Source organism: Lolium perenne, chromosome 2 (assembly GCF_019359855.2).
Source record: "Lolium perenne isolate Kyuss_39 chromosome 2, Kyuss_2.0, whole genome shotgun sequence".
Taxonomy (NCBI): Eukaryota; Viridiplantae; Streptophyta; class Magnoliopsida; order Poales; family Poaceae; genus Lolium; species Lolium perenne.
In genome coordinates, this window is record NC_067245.2 from 251,623,729 (window position 1) to 251,634,734 (window position 11,006).

Sequence of the window (11,006 nt, forward strand, 5' to 3'; positions counted from 1 at the left end):
ACTGTACTCGTGTTTGTACACAACTCTATTCATGTGTTGTACACAACTGTACTCGTGTGTCCACTAAATTTTTTTTTTGAAACGAGGCAAAAGACTTGCCATTTTCATTAATAGAGAAGAAGTACAGAATTTGTCCGGTTTATTAACGGAAAACCGGCCGAAAACCGAAACAAGTGCCCCGACGCTCGACATGGAGCACGACCGCCGCGGGGGCACAGAGCCACCCTGGCAACCCACACAAGATACACAGGCCTCCGAAGCGAGAAGTCGTCGCGGTTGACCTTCAACGTCATCGTCATCACTCTTCAGCGACTCCGACTTCACCGAAGAACCAACCACCAAGACCTCGCCGAAGCGGCACCGTGAAGCTCAAGCCGGCCACCGCCAAACAAGCGACTCCTCGTGAAGCAACAGGCAGCTCCGACTCTGATGACGAGCTCCGAAGAGGATAAGTGCAAGACATGCGCCGAGGAAGATCATCGCCAGAGGGCCACCCAGCAGGTCTTTGTACGCTGCTCAAATGAAGAAACTCAACAAACCATAGCAGCTCCGACTCCACCGCAAGCGAAACACAAGACGAAGAAGCTCGGACGCTCGCTGAAGCCAAGGTCTTGACGCTACCAAATCATCGCTCACCACCGCCATCGTTGCCACACAAGCCACCACACGGACCTCACACATCACCGGCCACCCGCCGAGATGCCGTACAAGTCCAGCCTCAGGAAAGCACGCTGGGGAACAAAGTCTTCAAGATGACGCCCCCAAGAGGGAAGCGACGTGGATTGACGCCGTCGTCCGGCCCTACCACGGCCTAGGCTTTCACCCGAAGAACTAAGCTCCGGGAGCGGAGGAGGCCGAAGGCTCCATGAAGGCCCCCAAGAGGATAGCGACATCCGCAGCTGCCGCGCCATCAGCTTTCGCTCGGAGCAGCCGAACCTCCGCACTCCCACGTTGCCGAACGGAGATGAGGGAGACCCACAACGCCGCCGGCCTGCGAACCACTGGCACAAGCACCTCCCACGCGGCGACGATGCCACACCACGTAGGACCACCAACCTCACCGCCGGCAGGAGCCGACGCCCGCCGCGACGAGCAACCGACAACAACCGGCAGATCACCACCCGCAGAGGAAGAAGCAGGGGAGAGGGGCCGCCACCCCGCTCACCCTCGCCGGACAGCAGCTGTGAGCCGCCGTCGATGCCGCCACATCTGGGAGGAGCCGGAGCTCCGCCCGCCGCCGCGCTGCTTCGAACCACCGGGGGTGCAGATGGGGGCGCCGAGCCAGGCCGCCGGCCGACCAGGCCGAGCCAACGACCCGGAGCAAGCCCGGGCAGGCCCGCAGGAGCCCATCTGGGCCCTGTGCACGCGCCGCCAAGCCCCGCCGCGCCCCGCTGCACCACCACCGGCCCCCGACCTCGACCTGGCCACGGACCACCGGCCGCCCGCAGCCCCGCCGGCGCCCAGCCGCCGGCCCACCGCGCCCGCCGCACATCGCCGCGCCCGGGCGAGCTCCTCCTCGCCAGGGAACGCGGGAGGGGGAGAGAATGCCCCGCCGCCACCTTCCCCGGGGGCGCGCGCGGCTTTGCCGCCCCCCCCCCCTCCGGCGGCGGCGAAGCGAGCGAGAGGGGTGGAGGGGCGAGAGGCGGCGGCGGCAGGGTTCCCCCCTTGTCGCCAGAGGAGGGCGACGCGGGGGGAGAGAGGACTCGACTTATCTAAAGTACCGAGACACTCGCATGTGTCCACTAAATTGTACTCCTACTTTTTGTTGTACTCCACCAAGCCCCACTTTTCGTAAATTTTGTACAAGAGGAGCAGTCGGGTGTCACTCAACAATGCTACACTGAAGTTCTTGCTTGCAGGGATGCCCTAGCCATGTCAGCGAATCTCTTTCTTCAACGAATTGATTTTGCCAGCGACTGGAAGCCGGTGGTAATGCAGTTTTCCTTTGAAGTTAGAGATTATAATAGGGATGCTCATAATTTAGCTCGGTTTGCTTTATCTTTAGATCAGAGGTGCCATTTGTGGCTTCTTGAACCCCATTGTTTAGATTCCTCTAACTTTGAACGTTCATTAATAAAGCGTGGAAGTTACTCTAAAAAAAAACTCAACAATGCTACACTTAAGTGATCTGGTTTACGGAATGACCGTGGGGATTAGGGATCAATTGCGGTTCCTGAAATCACAGGATGATCAGAGATGTGCACCAGCCGGCTTCCTCCACCTTACCCCATAAAAAAAATCCCCATAAACGTAACATTTTTGGGTAGACGGAAAATATGATCATTCGCATAAAGAACAAAAAGTAGTCTAAAGTAATCATCGTACCTTGTTCTTCAATCTTTTCGTGTCTGGTTCATTGCCCTTGGGCCTGGCCTAAGTGAAAGTGAAAATGTTAAGTGGTGGGCCTACCCATCCCAACTGCTCCATTATAAGATATCCAAGTCATATTTTTATAGTAATTACATCCATATCTAGAAAAAAGTGAGACACTTATTTTATGACGGAATGAGTATTTTCAACGGTTTTATGTGGTCACAACATTTATGATACGACTAAACAATATGTTCTAATATTAACTGTAGAATGTAATCAGGTGAACCATATTTCAGCGCGTGACCTCATATATTTTAGCCTTTTAATTTCAATGTGTTTTGACTAAGAAGATATATGTATGGGATTATTTTTGAACATTCAAGATCTCTAGATTATTTCTGTCTAGTCGACTCCAAATGCTTGAAACTACAAAACCAATGCAAATACAAGTTGAATTTGAATATTCTCTTATCATATACTACGTATATCTTTCAAACTATAATTACCAACCCATCCACGAAATTCCCTAGGATCCTATACTCTATCATCATCTAACTAAGTAATATTTGTGTATGGTATATTTGAGTTTTCATTTGGATCTTATTTTGGTGTTTATAGAACTGCATTTGCTTTTAATACATTGATTATAGGAAGAAATTTACTATGTCTCCGTCAACCGATAGTTCCTTAATTCAGTCACCCACATCAAAAAATGCAATTGCAGTTTTTCTGTAAGAAAAGTGCAATTTACTTTTCCTTTAAACTGCAGTTATACTTTTCTTAGGTGACTGGGACTTAAGAAAATCTTAGTGGATTGAGATATAGACAAACCCTTATAGAAAATATACGGAGAATGAGAATTATGTAAACAAGATATTTTCTTCATCAAGAAGGGATGCAAGTTGAACTCTTGATAATGCTTCACAAAGGTATTTCCGTTTTTTATGCTACTTATTATTTGATAAATACTGGGATTTCACGTCGGCAGTTGTATATTTTTATTCCAAGTAATTTATAAACTTGCATCACGTATGGTAGAGTAAATATAGTATTGCTTTGTAATTTTAGTTGATGCCTACTCATGCTACACAGAAACGATGGGTGGGAGGTCAACTAAAGGAATCAGGTTTATAAATTGTGGTGGAAATATAAATGTGGTTTTAAAATCATTAAATGATACATATAAATCCTTGCGGAATGGTATGAGGAGTCATCGAGTTTGTAACAATTGTGTACTCAAATACAGTTGGGTGCTCAAAAAGTGTTGCACTACTAGGAAAAGGCCTATAGGTGGAGGCAAGTGGTGCCGGCGCACCACCATAGACATGCGCCGGTGGAACTTGTTGCCGGCGCACCAAATAAGCGCCGCGCCGGCGATGGACCTATACTGCCGGTGCACAAAAAAAATTAGTGCGCCGGGGATAAAATTCGAAGAGATCTGGCCGGAACCAAAAATTATGGGCAGCTTACCCCCGGCGCACCTCTATGGTGGTGCGCCGGTGGTAAGCTGCCTAGATTTTTCTCTCTACCCCCCCGGGAATCGCCTTTTTCAGTTTTTGAAAAAATAATAGAAAATTCAAAAAATAAAATCCTTTGAAATGCCCATGTAATATGTGATCTAGTTTTAGTAAAAATTTGTAAATTTGAATTTCGATGTATTATGCAAAATGGCGTCATCTTTCGGTAAAACGGGATTTCTGGTTGCATACGACCTCCGATGAAAAACTTTTTTATATCAAAATCGATCTACTCGAAATTTCCTATTCGAATTCAACCGCCTACGGCCGTTTGGAGAAAAAATGGATTCGTCAAATTCAAAACAGAAACAGGACTTTTTTCAGATTTAAGATTTGGGAGAAAAAAAGAAAAAAAATACCCCCGACGCACCACCCTACTTGGTGCGCCGGCAGTAACCTATGGTATATATATACTCCACACCTGCCTGTGCTCCTCACTTTCACATTTTCCTTCTCTTTTCCTCCTCCTCCTCCTCCTCCTCCTCCTCCTCATCTACTACATCGAGCTACTGCGGCGAGCTACTCCGGCGACCTTTACTGCACCGACGGCCACGATGGCCACCGACGGCCACGATGGCCACCGACGGCCACAACGTCCTCCGGCCTCCTCCAACACCTCCGGCCTCCTCCACCACCTCCGGCCTCCTCCACCACGTCCGGCCTCCGCCACCACGTCCAGCCTCCTCCACCACCTCCGGCCTCCTCCACCAACTCCGGCCACCTCCATCAACTCCGGGCTCCCCCACCTACTCCGGGCTCCTCCACCTCCGGCCTACTCCTCCTCCTCCTACACCGACGCGATGACCTCGGGAGCTTCCGCCATCATCCTGCACCTCCTGTACCTCCTACACCGGCGCAGAGACGACAACCACTGATTAGCTAGATCTAGATCTAGATCTAGATTTGATTTTTTTTGTTTTCTTGTATAACCTACCGCCGGCGAACAAGACAGGTGCGCCGGGGATAACGCGAGTTACCACCGGCGCACCAACTGGTGCGCCGGCAATAAGCGATTATCACCGGCCTGTTCCCACCGGCGGGCTCTAAGTGCGCCGGCAATAGGCTTTTTTGGTGCGCCGGCAATAGGCCTTTTCCTTGTAGTGTTGTGTGCTCAAACATAGCTACATGCTCAAAAGGATGGGCCCGCCTTACATGGACCCAAAAAAGGATATACTAAAGTGCAGTATTTTTCAATTAGCATCGTACAACCACTTGCTAATATATGCTTTGGCTTAACATTGTAGTCAGTAGAAGCATACTTAAGGACCGCCATTCGGTAGGAACATGTGTCCGAATTGAAACGGGGGCTAGAGATAAGTAATTAGCTAATAACGAAAGATTTCGACATGTCCTCCGCCGATCTTGCATAATTAAGTGCTAAAATAGGAAGGATGGCAGTGTCATGTGGAAAAAGTGTATAAACTCTTCAGAGTGTTGCAATCTTATCGGTTAGTTATGCCTATAGAAATGAGCGAACTAGCTTAGCACCTTAACTAAGAGATGTCTCTTGTAACCTTTGTTTTCCATAATCACGTGCAAAACCTATGCCTCTGTATGATTCGTAGGAAACATATGTCTTCGTGTTGTTAATAGTTTTCTTCACCTAGGCTAGTTTGGACAGTGTGAGCTCTATGTCATTTATCAGTGTATTAAGAAACATAGGTTGAGATAGTTTTGGAAAAAATGTGATTTGAAAAGGTTTAAACAATTGTGTTGCGCAAAATTACTAAATCACAAGCCATTTCCCTTGACAATATTATGCATGTACCAATAGGTATGTTATTACTTTTTTGGTAGAGAGTTGCGAGTCCATTCTACATACTCAATTGCAGCTATGATTTGTAGAAGATAACTACGGTGGAGACTAATGCCTAGGACGGGATACTCCAGTCGATTGCCCATGTCATATTTAATGGAGCCACCACTTCATTTGTTTTCCATTGTTTACTTTCGTCTACGGTTGTATTTGACATAAATGGGGATGCAAACAGATTTAGATATGTAATGATATGATCGTGATGAATATATCACGTGAATGTGCATAGTAGCAAATCCTTGGGGCTAGTTCGATAATTGCACATAAACTCTGGATCCTACAAGGTCTGGGTTGCCAACATAGACGTGATACCACACTATTATGTCACGCATTAACGGTCATGTGTGATGGTATGTGCAAAACCATCACGGATTAACACAGATCTGCGACGGTTTCGAAAAGTTTCATGGGGCTTTTGGTCACTAAAAATCATATATGCTTACTGTAACAAGCAAACGGTTCTAAAATCGATCATGACATGTCATCCTAACCATATCATATGATCCTAACATGCAAAAAAGTGCATACATGTATAGAACAAACCCTACTACTTAGTATACAACGTAACAACCAACATTTGCTAATACAAGTAGAACAAATCATATATTTTGAATCAATGTCTAGAACTAGGGTTTTAGGAAATTTTAACAATGCCACATAGTTTCAAGATTTCAATCGGTTAGAAAAAAACCGGCCAATGGGAGATTACCTCTAGGAATGGAGAAGAGTCCAAATCCACAAACAAATAACATATATTTGGAGGGATTTGAGAGATCATTCTGTCGGGAGAGATAGGGAGCCATGCTTGGAAGGAAGTGGGGCGGTCGGGATTATGGGAGGGGGTAGGTTGGTAGCCCACCCATGGCCCAAGTGCCCCTTATCCCTAAGATTATCGACAACACCTATAGTGGCATTTCTCCTATAAATGTTGAAACACTACCCTCTCAACCAGGCCATCTGAAAGGGGCAAATCAATCCTGGTCGCACGTTTGTGAAACCCACCTCCCACTTTCTTTCTCAGCCGTCCGATGTGGTGAATTTTTTCTCACCAGTTGCTTCTCTGGATGAGTCTATGACGCCTGGGGCCAGCTACGTGCGGGGCCAACGGTTAGAGACAGCCACGTACACTCGTTCGGGTCACCTTCCGTCTCCATCCGCGGGACAGTGAAAACCTAGATCGAGGCATCCAGATCCGCGACCCAATCCCCGCCCCTCCTCTCGTCTCACCTCCTCCCCAATCAGCGGAGGCCAGCAGCGCGCCGCCTCTCCCCCGAATCCGCGGCGCCGGAGAAGGAGCAGCCAGCCCGAGCAGCTTGGGCGGCCCATTCGGGTGGCGACATCGGTGGCGGCGGGTGGAGGTGAGGCGGGCGAGGCCGGAGACAGGCTGGCGCGGGGCGGATCCTCGGCAGCGGCGAACGGAGGCGTCGGGCGCGGCCAGAGACGGTCCGGCGCGTGACGGAACCGCGGCGGCGGCGACTGGAGGCGCCGGGCTCGGCCGGGGACGCTCCGGCGCGTGACGGATCCGCGCATCCTCCTGCCGGAGGTGCCAGTGGAGTACCGGCGGAGGAGCGCCCGGGGGAGGGCCCCGGCGGCGCCAGTGGAGTACCCGCCGGTGCAGGAGGAGGGCCAGCACAGGGAGCCCTCGGGGTCACGCAGCCTCTGCCTCCTCAGCACCGGCGCGCCCTGGCGAGCAGCGTGAGGAGGGCCGGCCCAGGAAGCCCAGGAGGAGGGCCATGGCGCCGCTCGCCGGAGCACATACCCCGCCTTGTTGCTCGTCCGTCCTACCTCCTCAGGTGAGCTTTTCCTTCTCTTCACAGCTAGGAAATTGGACCTTCCCAGCCATGGACGTGAGCAGAGAAAACTAGAGCCATCTCTTCCTCTCTGCCTCTCCGCTCAGGATGCCAGTTTTTGTATATGTACTAATAGTCTCTTGCAATTTGTGTGGATTTGGCAGTGGCACGTTTCGATTTCCTGTGGGGAGATGCCGCATACCTCGAGGCCACACTCAAGAATCTCGAGTTCTCTAATGTAAGTGATGAAATCAAAAAATTTACGTACATTTTTTATGCAAGAGATCTTGCAATGTATGAAAATCTGAGGGTTATATCGACAACACCTATAGTGGCATTGAACCTAAACACCTCAATGCCGCAAGCCATGGAGTTGAGCTCAGCTACCTCAACACATGGTGCCTTGACATTGAACTTTGCATCTTAGAGCATCTCCAACCGCCTACCCCAAAGGTTTTTGGGGCCTGTCGGATGATGTTGTGCAGAGTATGCAGTTGGGAAACCCCAAGAGGAAGGTATGATGAGCACAACATCAAGTTTTCCCTCGGTAAGAAACCAATGTTTAATCAACCAGTAGGAGAAAGAAATCACTTCTGAAGGCGTTGCTGGCTGACTTTGGCAGGGCGCACTACCGGTGTCAGCAACAACGTGGAACCTGCACACAACACAACCAAACTACTTTGCCCCAACTTACAGTGAGGTTGTCAATCTCACTGGTTTTACTGAAAATAAAGGATTAGACATATAGTATGGAAAGAGATGCTTGTTTGCAGTGAAATAAAGATAACAGGTATTTGTAGTAGATGTTTTATCGGTGTAAAAGAAATGACCGAGGTCCTCAGTTCACTAGAGGTGTCTCTCCATAAAGATAATAACATGCTGGGTAAATAAATTACAGTTGGGCATACATGACAAGATGATTATGAGATTCATTTGGGCATTACAATAAGATTCATAGACCGTAATCCAACTGCATCTATGACTAATAATCCACCCTCGGGATATCATTCGAACAACTTTGGGTATTAAGTTGCAAACAACAGATTAGTGCATTAAGTAAAGTGTGTAAAGTAAACAATAGAATTGTCCTTGGATATAGCATTGTTGTTTTCTCCCTAGTAGCATAAACACCTCTACAACCTTAGGAGTTACCATCACTCTCCCAGATTACTAGAGGCATGAACCCACTATCGAGCATAAATACTCCCTCTTGGAGTCACAAGCACATACTTGGTCAGAGCATCTACTAGCAACGGAGAGCATGCAAGATCACAAATAACATATAAACATGTCTATAATCAACTCAATCGTAGTATTCAATATTCATTAGATCCCAACAAACACAACATGTAGCATTACATAAAGATGATCTTGATCATGATAGGTAGCTCACAAGATCTAAACATGAAGCATATGGAGGAAAAGACAACCATCTAGCTACTGCTATGGACCCGTAGTTCAGAACTACTCACGCATCACTTCGGAGGCGGGAATGGTGATGAAGAGGCCTCCGGTGATGATCTCCCTCTCCGGCAGGGTGCCGGAAAGAGCTTCAGAACCCTCCCGAACTAGGGTCGGCGATGGCGCCATGGCGGTGGCTATAGAACTTTTCGTGGATGGAAGCTCCGGTGTTTAGGTTTTTTCCGAGGATGTGAATTTATAGGCAAAAGAGAGATGTCAGTGGGCGCCCGAGGGGCCCACACCACCCCTAGGCGCGGCCAGGGGTGGCCCGCGCCTAAGCATGGTGTGGCCGCCTCCTGGATCTTCACCATATCCCCTTTGGACTCTGTCTTCGTGACAACGAAATAGGAACTACAACTTTTATTTCGTCAAATTTCGAGAATATTTCCAGAACAAATTTTCCGAAATACAAAAATAGCAGAAAAAAGGAACTGACATTGTGGCATCTTGTTAGTAGGTTAGTTCTAGAAAATGCATAAAAATATCACAAAGTGTAAACAAAACATATAGAAATTGGTGTAAAACAAGCATGTAGCATCAAAGATTATAGATACGTTTGCAACGTATCACCGGATATTTTTTTTGTTCCCAGTCGTGCGCCCCAAAGGCCCTCTCCGCCCGACACGGCCCAATACGGTGTTCGGCTCCCCGAGCCCATCCCCGGTCCACAGGGGACGCTTCGAGAGCGCCGGACACAGCGAGAAGCGAGGCGGGGAGTGGCGGGTCCGACACGGCAGTGGCACACGAACGACGCTCAACTGTCGCCTACCTAGCGACGGTGCAGTTGCCGAGAAGGGGAACCATCGCAGTGGCAACCGCATCGATCGGCGCGCGAACCACCGGAATGGAGAGCGAACTCCACGGAAGACCAACCGCAGCCCTCTTCGATATTTGCGCCGCCATTCATCCCCGCAGAATAAGACCCGTATGTATGCGCATTCCGATCTACAACCGGTCGGTGCCATTTATCTCTCCTCTCCTCTCTGACCATGAGCAACCTCCTTTTGCCATCGGAGACCGATAGCGAGGGGAAACCGTCGAGATGGTGCCATTGGTGGGATAGAGTTGTAACGCCTAGGAGCTTTGATTCCCCACCGACGGACGGCTAGGGGGAGGATTGGGAGGTCGACGACGGCCATGAGGAGGAGGGAAAGACCGTCGCCGACGACGTCCATGAGAAGGAGGGGAAGGCCATCGCCGACGACGACCATGAGAAGGAGGAGGAGGAGGAATAGGCTGAGGAGGCGGTGTCGGCAAAGAAGGAGGCATGGGCCCTGGCGAAGGCGGAGGCGTAGCCGGCGAGCACCGACGACAACGAATACAACAAGGACTACTCGTCGGAGGGGGCACAAGATCCTCCGACGGGTCGAACGCCACGACCTCTTCGGAACAGGTGACAAGCAGGAAGCGCTTCCGGGAGGACGGCGAGGCGGGGCCATCAAAGAAGAAGTAGTTTAAAAAATTAGTTCATATTTTTCGAAGCTTTTATATGTAATTTGTTACAATACGTTGCACTACTTTGAAAATCTTGATTGTACCTATAAATTTCTTCTCACTATTGAGAAAAAAATGATAAAAAACAAACAATAAGTTATTTTAATGTTTGAGAGGCGCGTTTGAGGGATGGGCGGCTGGGAAGTAACATCCCAAACGCGACACGAAGAAAATGTGTCCCGCAAACGTTCGATCCGACGTCGTTTAAGGACGTTTTGGGGAGGAAGCTGGAGATGCTCTTAGCTTGTCGATGTCTTAGCACGAACTCGGCACGACACCTGAATAGGATTGACTACAGCTTTAAGTAGCATAACATCAACGCTGCAATAAATAATGCTGCGTGAAAGAGTCGGATTCTGTTAATTTTTCCGGGAGTAGTTATTTTCGTCACAGATCAAAATTGTGTATTTCTTTCCACATGTAGTACAGGACCTACCGCTACCAGGGTACCACCACTTATCCGACGGCAGTGTCAAACTCACCGGTGTCCTGTTCCGCGCGAAAGAGGAATCAGGCAAGCACGCGGAGCTTGTCATGGTGCTTGGAAAGGCTGCATTTCGTGCTGGACTTGCAAGAGGCCGGCGGCTGGGCACGGGTCGTCCAACTCTATCCGCC